General features: G+C 33.2%; 1 protein-coding gene across 1 annotated transcript in view; it reads right to left on the bottom strand.

The window, feature by feature from the left end:
- Window positions 1-444, bottom strand: part of LOC128555093 (ATPase family AAA domain-containing protein 5-like) — a 46,380-nt gene extending 45,936 nt beyond the window's left edge. The window contains exon 1 of the mRNA XM_053536501.1: window positions 355-444. The gene's annotated coding sequence lies outside the window, so the exon portion shown is untranslated. The remainder of the gene's footprint in view (window positions 1-354) is intronic.
- Window positions 445-13,464: the final 13,020 nt, after the last annotated feature.

The raw sequence follows: 13,464 nt of genomic DNA, 5'->3' as shown, positions 1-13,464 counted from the left end.
GCTCAAATTACTGGAAATTATCAAACTCTGACCTCTCGGTCACAAATTATTCTGGTTCTTTTAACAGGTCTATTTTACAGTTTCAACTTTCTAACTGGGCACGATCATGAATTAAAAAGAAGCAGCCTGTAGTATTTTTTCCTAATAAAAGTCATGTTCTACTATGACCTAGCGCTAAACATAACAATGCAAATATAATTTCGTCCAAAAAAAAGTGATGTCGAGTACCACTGTACTCCGGACAGTTTTCAACAATATTACCTACAACTTTATCATCACACAAACATTCGAGAAAGGTAGAAACATTGATATGTGGGATTTCAGAATAAAATATACAAAAAATCGCTATGAAACCTTTTGTTTGTTTAATTTCCTTAAACTTGGCGGGAAGTTGTAGCCTTATGAACTTCCGCTCTCATCTTGGATTCGTTATTTAAAACTTTCGTACCAAGCAATTCGTCCCTACTAACACTCGAACACAAATTACTTTTAGGTATACGTCCACTGAACTGATATCCTTCTTTATTCATATTATATAAGTAAACTTTTAAATGTCTCAATTTTTATATAGAAGAAAACTGCCTGTGCTATACATAAATTAAATTAAAAAGGAAGTGTGTCTAGGGGTATAAATATCAAAATAAAAAGTTGATAATATAATATATAATATATATTATATTGGGCATTCGGCAGAAAAAAAATAAATTGTTTAAAAACAAACTTTATGACATGACAAACCATATGCACCTATCTATGTTATTATTTAACAATAAATAATCGGCACGGAATAATTTGTTTCATATTCCAGTTAGGCCTTCCAATGGACCATTAAGAAACACAAGAAAATGAAAATTTTCAATGCATCGATCTTCCTGTATAGGTTATCAAATGTGCGGAATGAATAAATCCCATACTTATTATTTAAAAAAGAATGGTTTGTCAAAACCTAACTTTTGTCTAATCTATTTTGTGCCAGTTCGATTTCTCGTGATTTATCAAAGTTTGGTGTTCCTCGGTTATTTACATTTGGAAAGAAAATGTTAACAATCAGGCGAATGCGATGGATCTGTGAACAATTAGTTTTAAGTTTGTTAGTTAAATTTCAAAAAAAATTTTAAGTAATAGGGGGGGAAAAGGAGGCCCGTCCCCCAGACAATCCCAAAACAGGCAGTCAGAGTCTAAAAAAAATTCTAGAGATAGGACCGTCCCCTGGGCACTCCGGGTATGCTTAAAAAATCTAGAAATCAGCACAATATTTCAGTAAACAAATTCCTGTGAAACACTACAATATTTCAGTCAAAAAAAATTCACTGTAGAAATCACCCCACAAGATAATAAGACTCTTTTTATATTGACAATTTGTATTATTCTAGAATTTCCCATGATAAATTCTGACCTAGAAATTCTTAAACAAAAACGTACGAAAAACCCCCATTTAAATCAGACTTATATGATGGGGACCAAGTGATTTCAGCAAAGAAATTAAGGAAAAATGTGTAAAAGGGGGGGAAATCGCCCCCGGACAGGGTAATCATAAGTAAAAATTTTAATAAAATGTAACATACAATTTGTCGTGATATCGAAAGTAATTAATACTTTTAAAAATTTTTGATTACAAGAATTGCTTTGAAACCGAACATGTATCTAATCAAGAGATTTTTTTAAGTAAAATTCCCAGTCCCTTGAACGCAGTAGTTTTTTATATAAGTTTAGTCATGTTTTGAATAAAAAATTTAATTTTTTGGTTTTGACATTTTGGGGAAATTTTTATGAGCAAAAGCGCATTTCAAATTTTTTTTGGGATCATTTTTAAATTTTGGGGTTTCCCCACCCAGGAAAAAATTTTTCTTGCAAAAAGATAAACCCAATTTTTTTTTAATCAATTTAGAACGGGCAAAAACTTTTTAAAAAAATGTAGGAAACAAAAAAAATATCTTGGTAAAATAAACCAAAATTTCACGCACGAGTAAGACTAGGTGAATAATTTAGAGTGGGTCTGGTACATCTACAAGAGCGGGGGCGACTGTCAAAGCACTTTTTAAAAAAAAATTAGATATTGCTGTTTTAAATTTTTCAAGTTATACCCTTTAAAACCCAACCTTTAAAGGCCTTATCCCATCAAACTTAGGTTGGTTTCTTTCCTGGCTAGACTTCGAGACCGAAAAATAACAACTATCCCAAAAATCAAAAAACCCAAATTAAAATATAAAAAACTTAAAATTTCCCATAAAATACTACCATCAAGTGAAGTTTAAGTTTTAAAAAAGAAATATAAATAGAAACCCTAGCTTCCTAAAAAAGGGGGCGATATCAAAATATGCACTGAATCTAAAAAAAACACACAATGGGATCTTTGAACCAGTTTGAGAAAATTCGAGAGACCGGTCAAACAGGCGGTGCGGATTTTCCTGGGGTAGGGACTCATTATGTAAAAAAAACGAACTTCGTTTAACTGTGAGAATATTTTTTTTAAAGGGTTTGCCCTGGTGGGCACACAGTTAATAATGGTAAAACAAAAACCCCCCACTGTTTTAAAGAAAAAAAAAGAAAAAATGTTGCAGGGTGGGAATCTGAATCCCCCCAAAAATGACTTGGATCAATGTGTCTATCTCATACTGAAAAACATTCGGCATTCTAAAGAGAAACCCCTTGAGATTCAAAATGATGCAAAAAAAACCCCTGAAAGGAAACGTACCATAGAAAAACCAAGCCTAGTTTCTTTTTCACAACAACCCCCCTTTTTTGTAGGCTGACAATTTTGGGGCCAGCGCCTCAAAATAAATATTTTCTGCCAAAAATTTTTTTCTTTAAAACCAAAACCCCTCGAAAAACCCCACTATACAGAAAAAAAACTGAGAAGGATTTAAAGTCACTAAAAAGTTTACCGGAAATATTAAAGCAGGAAAAATATTCCATCTACAACAAGTTTTAATGGGAGAAATTTATTTACTTAAACAACCAATTAAAGAATTTTTCCCGGGTAAATAATTTTTTTTCATTAAAAAACCCCCCTCAAAAAACCCAAAAATTGAAAGAATATAATCAAAAGTGTGATAGTGCCTTTAAAAAAATTAAGAAATCAAATAAAAGTTATCGAAATTTTCTTTGCCCAAAAATACCCAGCCTAAAAGAAAAAAATGGGGTATATCAAAAATGACTTTAAAAGAAGTTTGAAGGTAAACCAGCCTGATGCCCCTAAATCAAAACCAAACCAGGAAATGTACCCCTCTTCCCTACCCCCCTTAAACTCAAAAAAAAGGGACGCCTAAAAAAATTCAAAAGCAACTTTCAAATCAAGCAATTATTTTTCTTTATTAGCCGAAAATTCTCTTTAAATTAGTACCCTATTCCCAAGACATATCTGTTCAAAAAAAAATTTTCTCCACTGAGAAGAGCATCAAAAAGCCAGAATGCCAAATACCATGAAAATCCCAATGACAAGAAGGCTACTATCAAACCTAACCCCCAAAAAGGCTGGGGGCAAGGCGAGATCAAGCAATCATACATAAAACTTCAATGGATCTGTCACCAATCGCAATTACCCTTCAGAAATTATGATAATAGATTAATACCTTCCCACCAATACAGCTCCTGTCCTTTTCATATTTACTTTTTGAAAACCCCATGGAGTATATAGGTCCTCATAAATTATAAAACGCCCAAAAAACCTTAGCATTCTGACATCTCCAACATAGTTTCATTGGTAACCAACTAAAATATGCTCGTAGATCAGGTAAAACAAACAAAAGGTTGATTGAATTATTAGGTTTAGCAAAGATCTCACAAAGTAAATAAAGAGTAGTTTTTTAAAATGCAAATGCGGTTACGTGTGGCAAACCCTTAAAGGGGAGTAAGAGTTTGGGATGACAACCAGCTTAAATTTTAAAATCCGGAACAGTTAATTCAACTAACCTTTTTCTCAGGAGTCCGCAGGGCACGTGCTTAGGACCCTGCTTGCCTAGTATTAAAGTAGTACTGATTTTTTGACTTTGTAGCATGCTACCCTTTTGATAACTGAAAAACCCCCGGACATTTGGTTTACGAGCCCAAAAACTATTTTTAATTAAATAACTTTGTGCGATTTTTGAAAAAAAAAACATAAATAAAAGTTACAACACGGTTAAAGTGTATTAAATACGGTAAAATTTTTTGTAATTTACAGTTTTTTTTGCATTTTTTCAAATTGAAAATTTTGTTCCCCAAATGAAAGGAAAAACGGATGAGTCGTGATTGCTGCATCAGCAGTCGGGCAATAGTATTTAAATTTGGTGGGCAAGGTCGTCGTCGTCAGTCAGTTTTTATGTTAAAGGACCATCCCCCCTTTTCAGACACAGTAAAGCATTACGTTTTTAAGTGTATAGCCCCCCCGGTGTCGTTAAGGATTTTTTTTGAACCCAAAGGGGAAAGAAAATTTCCTCTACGCAATCCAAAAGAGTATTACCCAAAAAACCAAATAATTTTGAAGCAAAAGGGGCCGTCAGGGCCCATTGAGCCCATAAACAAAAGAGACCTGAGCTGATTGCGGGAAACAAAATCCAAAAGGTTTAAAAGGGCGCCCAACATGGGATTGAGGTGGGGTTTGGGAACCCGGGGTCTTCTCTCCACCCCGTCTAACTCGGCGTCCCCAAGAAGGTCCTTTTTTTCAAACACAAAGGGTCCCTTTTTTTTTTTTTTTTTTTTTTTTGGCCCCCCCGCGGGCTTCAATGGGACACTGAAAAAAAGGCAAATATTTTATGAAGTTCTTTCAATGCCTGTGACTTTCGAGACCGCTTTAAAAACCGGCGGGGAGAAAGGGGGGGCAATGGGCTCCCTAGCCCTGAAAATGGTGCAAGGGTTAAAAAAAAACATTCTGTAAATGTAGTAAATATAATTGATACTATTTTAGTAGTGAAATCATTAAAATTTGTAATCTTTTTGTTTTATTACTTCAGTATTATTTTTAATAGTGATAAACCCGGCAGTCATAGTGAAAATCGACAATAGGGTTTTTAAAATGACAAACAGTTCTAAAATGTATGATAAGAAATTGTCACTCAGGGGGGCGATCTTCTTTTTTTTTTTATAAACAATAATACAAAAAAGTTAAAATGAGTTACCCTTTAACGTGAAATACTGTTAGTGGAAATTATTGTGTTTTATTTGCACTGAATTTTCGTGTCATATAAACTTGCATTATGTGTCTTTTTTTCAACTTTTTTTCTAATAAAAAAACCTTGTGTTGAAATACAATTAAATTTTTTTACTTGTTCTTACCCCAAAGAAACGAAAATGAAAATTTAGATGTGTAAATTCACATTTTTTAAAAAAACCCAAATTTTAAAAAGCAGTGCCTTTTCAAAAAAATGTTCAACAATTGGTGAAACAATCGAAAATGTTGTCAGACGATTTATTTTTTTTAAAACCTATTTTTAAAAAATTTAAAATTGTTAATTTAAAAATGAAAAAAAACTTGAAAATTTTTACAAAATTTTCTTCTTGAACGCTGTTCAGCTGACTTTTTTGTTTCTGAACAACAAAAAAGGGGCCCAAAAATAATATAGGTATTTTTAAAGGGTTTATCACAAAATTATCAAATAAAATTTCGTAAATTGGGAACAACGATAGGGGACTGGAAACCGGCATTTAGCTTATCTACTGTCGCCCAATCAAAGCGTATGCCGTGGGTTATTTGCTTTTACTAAAAACACTTACGCCTTACATTTTAACTCGCCCTTTCAGTGAAAATTGGGAATGCATTTTTTGAATTTTTTGTTGAAAACAAATGTTCTGTCATAAAAATTTTTGGCCGCATCTGTTTTAAATGGAAAATACTACTTTAACTTTACTTTCCCCCTGTGAAAATGGTAAATCAGAATTGTTTTTACCCAGAGAGAAAGAGTCGTTTTTTACATGATTTTTGCCTTGTGTTCGGTATTTAAAAAAAAAAAATTAGGACATATTTTAATGAAAATGCAAGTCAAAACTGAAACTTTTCCCTAAAAAATTTGTTTATGTATGCTCTTTTCTTCCCCTTTTAAATGCGTGTTAAACTAGAGATTTTCTGCAGTTTTATCAAAAAGTTCGGAATACAAAATGTAACTTGTTGTGGGCCTTTAGACCTTCCTGATAATATAGAGATAAAACCTTTTTGTTTCTGTTTACTGATACAGTTTAAGTTGAGGGTTTGCAATAAAGACTCGTCTTATGGAATATACTTGAAGTCATTAGCCCCAAATGTGAGGAGACTGGCCCAAAAAAGTTAAAAAAAAAATTATTTTTATAGCTCTTTGCTTTGGGCCCAAAAGCCAAGATGAATTTTGGGCCCAAATATTGCTTTAATTAAGCATAAATAGATCTAAAAGACCCTTTTTGAGTGCGAATAGAAAAAAAAAATTGGCATGACCTTTGTACGAAAAAGACTCCTAAAAAAAAGTTTTAAAAAAGCCAATATACAAATGAAAGAGCTTTTGCTAGTTGAGGGGGTTCCCTTTTGATTGGTCGCCCTTACTTAAAAAAAGGGGCGTAACTCTCAAAGCTTGAAACTCGCTCAATCTCTGCGTGATGGATCAATTCCCCTTTTTTGTTTTCCGGGAGGGAAAAATTTGACACACAGAAAATCAGCTAAATTTTGAATTTTTAAAACAGAATTATTTGTAAAAATTTTCTACAGAAAAAAATATTTACATACACAAATGAAAAAATATGATGGAATGTAGCCCTTAAATTTGGGGTTTTTTGCGATCAAAAAGTGCATTTTTTCGTCCTTTTTTTAACGAAATTTTGTGTGTATTACTTTGTCATATATAAAAAAAAATTTACTACAAGAAGACAGTTTATAAAAACACTGTATTTGTTTGTGGGATTCTTTTGGTTTTTGTTTATTGTGATGATAACATTAACAAAATGGATTCAGCCCCGAAGAAATTTTCATCCGCAAGAAGAATCGTTTCTGGGGGGAGAAGGCAAAAAAATTTTAAGCAAGAGTAAGTATTGAAAGGGATGCAATGGTAAAATTAAAATTGAAACATAAAAGGGAAAAACGGCTTCTGAGTAAAAGGAGTCAAAAATTGATCAATAAAACCCGTTTGGGTTTGATGTCCCCCGGACTGTGGTAGTTGTCACTTATATTTTTTTCACGGTATGTTCCCACTGGGGATTTTTTCCACTTAATTAACATGAGGATTTTATGAGATGTTTTGTGGTACTTAAAAGCTGCAGAGCGTTTTGTACACAAATTTAAGCCATTAAGAAAAGGGATCTTTCTTTGGAGCGTAGTCACATTGAAAAAATTTCCAGTGTTTTTTGCGATTTTTGTCTCGCCCGCTGTCTTACCGGGGTTTCCCTTTTGGGTTGGTCGCCAATGGAGCTGTATTCAGCGTTGAATCAATATATTCCAGGTTTCGCGATTTTTTGCCCGCCCTCTTCTCTTACCGGGGTTCCGCTGGGGTCCCCCAATGCGCCAAAGTGACAAAATGAAATCTTGGCGCTAAAAATTTTCATTGGAAATTTTTTAATTGGCCCCAACAAGATAATCTGGCCGACTGATATTAGCTTTTCAAATGGGGGAACAATAAAAATTTATACGTACCCGAGGCAAATGTTCAAAAAGAGGTTTTTGTGCACGCGAGATTTTAGACGGTCCAAAACTTCCCAAAGCGGGTCGTAGTGTTAAAACAATATGCAAACCGGGTTTTAAAAAATTCGTATTTTACCGCCCCCTGCCAGTGTATTTCTTTTTGTGGGCTCAATATTTACAGCGTCAAGTAGGAAATTTTGATTTGAGGCAGTTTTTTTTACCCCATTTTTATGCTTTTCTTTTTTAAATATTGCAAACAGAAAAAAACACCACGTTTTTAGCAAAAATTGGTAAATTCATGTCAGAAAAAATTAGAAAATTTCGGAAAAACTTTTCGGAAAAGAGAAACACAGTGCCAAAAAAGGGAATGTTATTTAACTCGGTTTAGCCCGTTTTTTTTTAAACTAGGCACTAAAAGATTTTAAAGAATCAGAGGGGAATTATTTTTTAAACTTTAAATAAGTTTATGAGATAAATTGCAATTCAACGGGCCAGGGAAAATTTGCAATTTTATAAAAAATTGTTTGATTTTCCCTTTTATAAATTTGTCAGTTGCAAAAATTTAAGGGAAAGAATTCCCCCAAAAACGAAAAAAAGGAAAAAAATGAGAAATGAAAATTTTGCTATTTAAGAGAACAGAAGCTAAAAACATGTGCATTGTTTTGGCTGACAAACTTTGATTTTTTTTAACACCGTTTAAAAAAAGGGGACGTTTTAGGGGAACCCCCCTGGTGACGGGTGGGGGGCGTCCAAGATTTGCCCGGAGCATTCTCTTCATGTATGGAGGGATTTGATCAAATTTGGCATAATTGTTCCCATCATAAAAGGGAGTGTTTATTCGCAAGAACCAGACCCCTAGGCAAAGGTCAAGGTCACAGGGTAAAAAGTCAAATCAAAATGACTTTGTCCGGAGCAATATTTTCATGATGGAGGGATTTTATTTAATTTTGCAAAATTTGTTCACCATCAGAGATGGTGTCGTGCAAAAAACCGGCCCCCTAGGTTTAAGGGTCAAGGTCACTTTAGGGGTCAAAAGGATACAGAAGAAAACTTTGCCCCGGAGATATTCTTCAGCTGGGGGGTTTTTTAATGTAACTCTGCACTTTTGTTCCCCAAGGGAAGGAATGTCATGCGCAAAACCCCAGCCCTAGGTTTAAAGGTAAAGGGTTCACTTAGGGTCAAAGGCACTTCAAGAATGCCTTTGTCCGGAGCAATCTTTTCATGATGGAGGGTTTTTGATTGTAATTTGCAAAAGTTCCCCATCATGAGAGGGGGTTCACGCCAAGAACGGTCCCTAGTTTAAGGTAAAGGGGTCAACTTAGAGGTCAAGGATAAAGAATAAAAACATTATCCGGAGCATTTCATTTTCATGCTGGGGAAATTTTTATAAAACCTTGGGCAAAATTTTCACCCCCATGAGAGGGTGTAATGCGCAAGAACCGTCCTGGCAAGGTCAGAGTCACATTAGGGGCCAAAGGGTCAGATCAAGAATGATTTTGTCCGGAGCTTTTCTATTTCGCAGGGGGGTTTTTTGTGTTATTTGGCAAAATTTTTTTTTAACATCTGAAAAAGAGTGTTGGCAGGTCCCTTTAAAATTTACTTCCCTTGTTGTTACTGTATTAGCTAAAATTTGTCATTTTTCTTTACTTGTTAGGGAAAAATCAAGCCCATTTTTCTTAGTACAACATCATGTTACATAAAATTTTGGGGTGTTTTTTGACCATCTCTCCCTGGAAAGGGATTTTTATGTGGACTTACAATTTTGGTGGGTGGGGGGGGAGATTTTTTTTTTGTTAAAAATTTCCCTTAGTGTTACTATAAATAATTTTAAATTGTAACTCTTTTTAAAATTTGGGCCTGGGGAAAAAGCCAAGCCCATTTTCTGTGGTACAAAATTGTTACTTTAAAATTTTAGGTGTTTTTAAAGGTACTTGGGATTTAAAAAAAAACAAAAGAATTACAAAAATTACTAAAAAACCCAAAAAATTAAAATTCCATTTGCAAATACAGGGCTATTTGCTAATTTGCTGTGGGGGCGTATATTGGACTTTTGGGATTTTGTTTATTTACTTTGGTCGCATCCTTTAACAGAATAAGACCAAACAGCATTTTTAAAATCTCTGAACTGAATTTTTTAGCCACATTGCTATGGCTAAAGCTATGAAACCCTATTTTTTAATTTAAGCTAAATCCCGATGTTAGTAAAAAAAAGAAATGGTCTTTGCAAAAAAAATTTTAGAGTCGGGCTACCAGACAAAATATTGGAGCCAAATGGGCTACCAAAAATTTTAAGTTTTGGGAAAAACCCTGTCTAAAGATGCTAAAAGCGAGATAAATTATTTTAATAAAGGATTGCCAAAGAAAACGAAACGGAAAAAAGTTTTGAAAAAAAAAATTTTTAAAAAAACCGATTTAACTAAACTATGGTTCGAAAATTTTAATGCATTCGAAAAATACAGGTACGTTTTTTGTCTATCTTTTTATGCCGATGTGCTGCGCAAAACCCATTTTACTACCAAAGGTCAAGGGTTTTACAGTCCTTGGTGAACATAGCCAATTTTTCCCCCAAAACCCCTAAATGTGGTTTTCGTGCCCGGCCCCAAAACTTTGACCTGCATGGCAGTTTTCAAAAAAATTTAAAACAAAAAATTGCATGGAAAACGATGTGAAAGCACAAACAACCGGTTCCGGGTCAAGGTCAAGGTCACACTTAGAGGTCAAAGGTCAATAAAAATTACTTTGTCCTGAGCATTTTTTCTTAGATGGAGTGATTTGATGTAAGTTGGCTAAAGTACACCATATGAACAGAATGTCATGCGCAAAAACCCAGGCCCCATTTTAGAATACTTCCCTTGTTGTTACTTAAAAGTTATTTTGTAATTTTTTAAAATGTGACCAGCTTAAACTTTTTCAAATTTTTTTTTAAAAAAGGATCCGTAAAGGAAAAAAATAATCTTGTAGATAAAACGATATGAAATATTTTGGTTGGACAATTTAGGTTTTGGTTGGTGATCGGCAAATGGAAACACTCAATTTTAAATTTCTAAAGGCCTAAGAGCGCATGGAAAATGTGCGCAATCAACTGAATTTAAAAAGATTACAAACTTTTTAAAAAAAATTTTCGTTTAATTTACCGTTTTCAACATCTCTTTCCCTAAAAAGGTATTTGGTTTTAGCTTCACCGTCGACATGTAAAAAACAACAAATTTTCATCAGTTCCCCAAATTTAAAATCATAAAACAGTAACTGATTGCATAATCCGTCAGTTCTTAAACAGGGTAATTTCCCCGGGTTTATGCACCCACTACGGCTGTGATCAAAGCCGCTATCGACTGAAAAATACAGGAACATGCCCGCCCGGTGGTTTTTTAAAGGGCACTCAAATAAATACACAAGCCTGAAAAATAAAAGGGATGGGGCAAACGGGGAGTTTTAAGGGGAGCATGGGACACTCAAAAGGGGCAGGGGTGCGCCATGTTTAAAAAAAGGGCCGCAGGAAACACTATGGTCCTAGGGAAAAATCAAAACACTTTTTTGTAGTACAACATGCAGTTTTCATCCAATTTGGTGTATTTTGCCCACTCTACTTTTTGTGTGGATTCGAAATTTAATTTTTTTTCTAAGTTTAAATTTCTCATGTGCGGGGGCATCTGGGGTTTTGGGCAAATTTTAGTTTTACTTTTTTCTGAAAAATCTCTGGTAAAATTTTAACCCATACTTCCATCAATTTTTTAAAGCGATGCGGTGTAAAAAGAAGCTCTTGTTTTGGTGTGTGGCTTTAAAGGTAAACCTATTAATTACAATGATTTTACCCCACGAAATTTTTATCTGTTTGAAAAGTCCCTTTTTGTAGTGGGAAATTTTTTTAAAAATTTTGATTTAACCTAAACTTTTTGAAGAATACAAAATGAGAGCCCCAAAAGAATTAAATCAAAAATGTATGATCATTACAAGTTTTTTGATTAGCCCCAAGATAACAGACAAATAAACTTTGGTACCAGGGAAATTTATTACATATTTACTTTATTTCTGATAGATTCAAAATTCCTGAGCGCCTTATCTCTTTGAATTTGGTCCCTTTATTAAAATATTTTGACTACATTTCAATTGAAAATAAGGAATGGTATATTTTCAAAATTTTAGAGAAATGGGTTTTATGAACATGTAATGTGGGGGCGTTGATTGAAAAATTTTAAAACGTCGAATTTTTTGATTACTACGATAAAAAATTTTTACTAAATAAATTTAAATTGATCTTTCTTGGAATCAATGTGGATCCTCGGGGTTTAAAGGACTTGAAATTTATAAATTTGAGTCAATTATAAAGTTTACACCTAATTTGGGACAAAAACCAGAAAATTTTAAACATAACAGCATTTTTTTACAACGATTTATTTGTTTTCTCGTATTTAGCAAATTTGATTCAAACACTTTTTAAAGTAATTATTTGGGAAACCGTGATACTTTTTAATTCTGAACAGCTACTTACAATGCATTTGCATGGACACTTTGCACACATAAAAAATTAATTTATGGATGTGTAATGTTTAATTCATCTTTAAATTAGTAAGTTTTTTTAAAAAAAAATTTGCAGAGGGGCGTTATGCTTAGACCACTGAGGCAACAGTTTTGGGGTTTTATGTGAATTTAAAAAAACAAAAGTTCAAAGTAATTTTCATGGAGCATGTCTGGTCCGGTTCATTCCCATTTAAAACTTTTAAAATTGCTGATTTGTTCTCGAATGTGTCCCTTAAAAACCTCAATTTTTGTTTTATTCTGGGGAATATGTTAAAGGGGTATATTTCCTTTTCGACATGAAATCAGTAAAAGAATAAAAAAAATGACAAAAAATTGGCCCGTACATGAGATAAAACCAAAACACATAGAAGGAAAAATATTTTTTAAAAAAAAAGAAGAAAAAAGGCTGGTCTGCAATTTTGCCATAGTCCCAAAGGAAAGACTGTCATTTAATGACAACTAAAAAAAAATTATGTCACTGTATTTTATCGAGTCAAATAGAAGGTGTTTCTTTTATTTGCTTTTCTTGTCTTTGTTTTTGCTTTCAGGGAATTGTTTTAGTTTTCCCCAAAATCAAATTCCACAGTAGAAAGAGAACTTTTTCATTGGAAAATTTGAAAAATTTTTTGATACTTGCATTTAAGTCACAGAATGCAATGGTCATTTCCAATGGATTTCCGTCCAATTTTACATTTATAGTCAGTGGTAAAACCCTTTTTAACAAAAGTTTTATTTTTATTTTCTGTAAAATTTAACGTGATTTTTTTTCAGCTTTCGATAAAAAACTTGAGTGATTTTTAATACTGAATGGATTTTTTTTAAATGTTTTCAATCGTGTACTGATAAACAAATGTCCCGTTTTGTGACCGTTGTTTAATTGTATTTTCATTGATTTGAGTAAAAGTTTGTCCTAGTTTTTAAGGAAAGATAAGTATGGCAAGTAGCCTGTCATGCAATTGTTTGTGTTTTGGTTTTGTTTTTAATTTATTTATTTTATGAAAGTGGGGGCGTTTGGGTTTGACGGTTTTTGTCGGGACAAAAAGTTATGTGACGGAATTCTAAACGCCGAGCACTTTCTTTTTTTTATGGTATTTCCAGAAAACAGTGCTTTTTAAGGATTTTTTCCCGGAAAAAAAAACAATCAACATTTTTTGCAAAAAAATCGGCCCCTTTCCTTATATTTAAAAAAAAGTTGGTTTTGCAAATAAACAAGGGCAGTTTTGATGCAAAAAAATTTTTGATTTTTAATTTAATTTTTAAATTTTTAATGCGACCTTTTTTTGGACCATTTTTTGGCAAACTTGTAATGTTCAAATAGATGTTAAATTCACATTTTTTAAAAAGGGGAAAAAAACAAATTTAACAGACGTAATTGCAATATAATCATTTGG

This window comes from Mercenaria mercenaria, chromosome 2, assembly GCF_021730395.1.
Source record: "Mercenaria mercenaria strain notata chromosome 2, MADL_Memer_1, whole genome shotgun sequence".
Taxonomy (NCBI): domain Eukaryota; kingdom Metazoa; phylum Mollusca; class Bivalvia; order Venerida; family Veneridae; genus Mercenaria; species Mercenaria mercenaria.
Note: the sequence above shows the minus strand (reverse complement) of the source record. Positions and strands in the feature narration are given on the sequence as shown.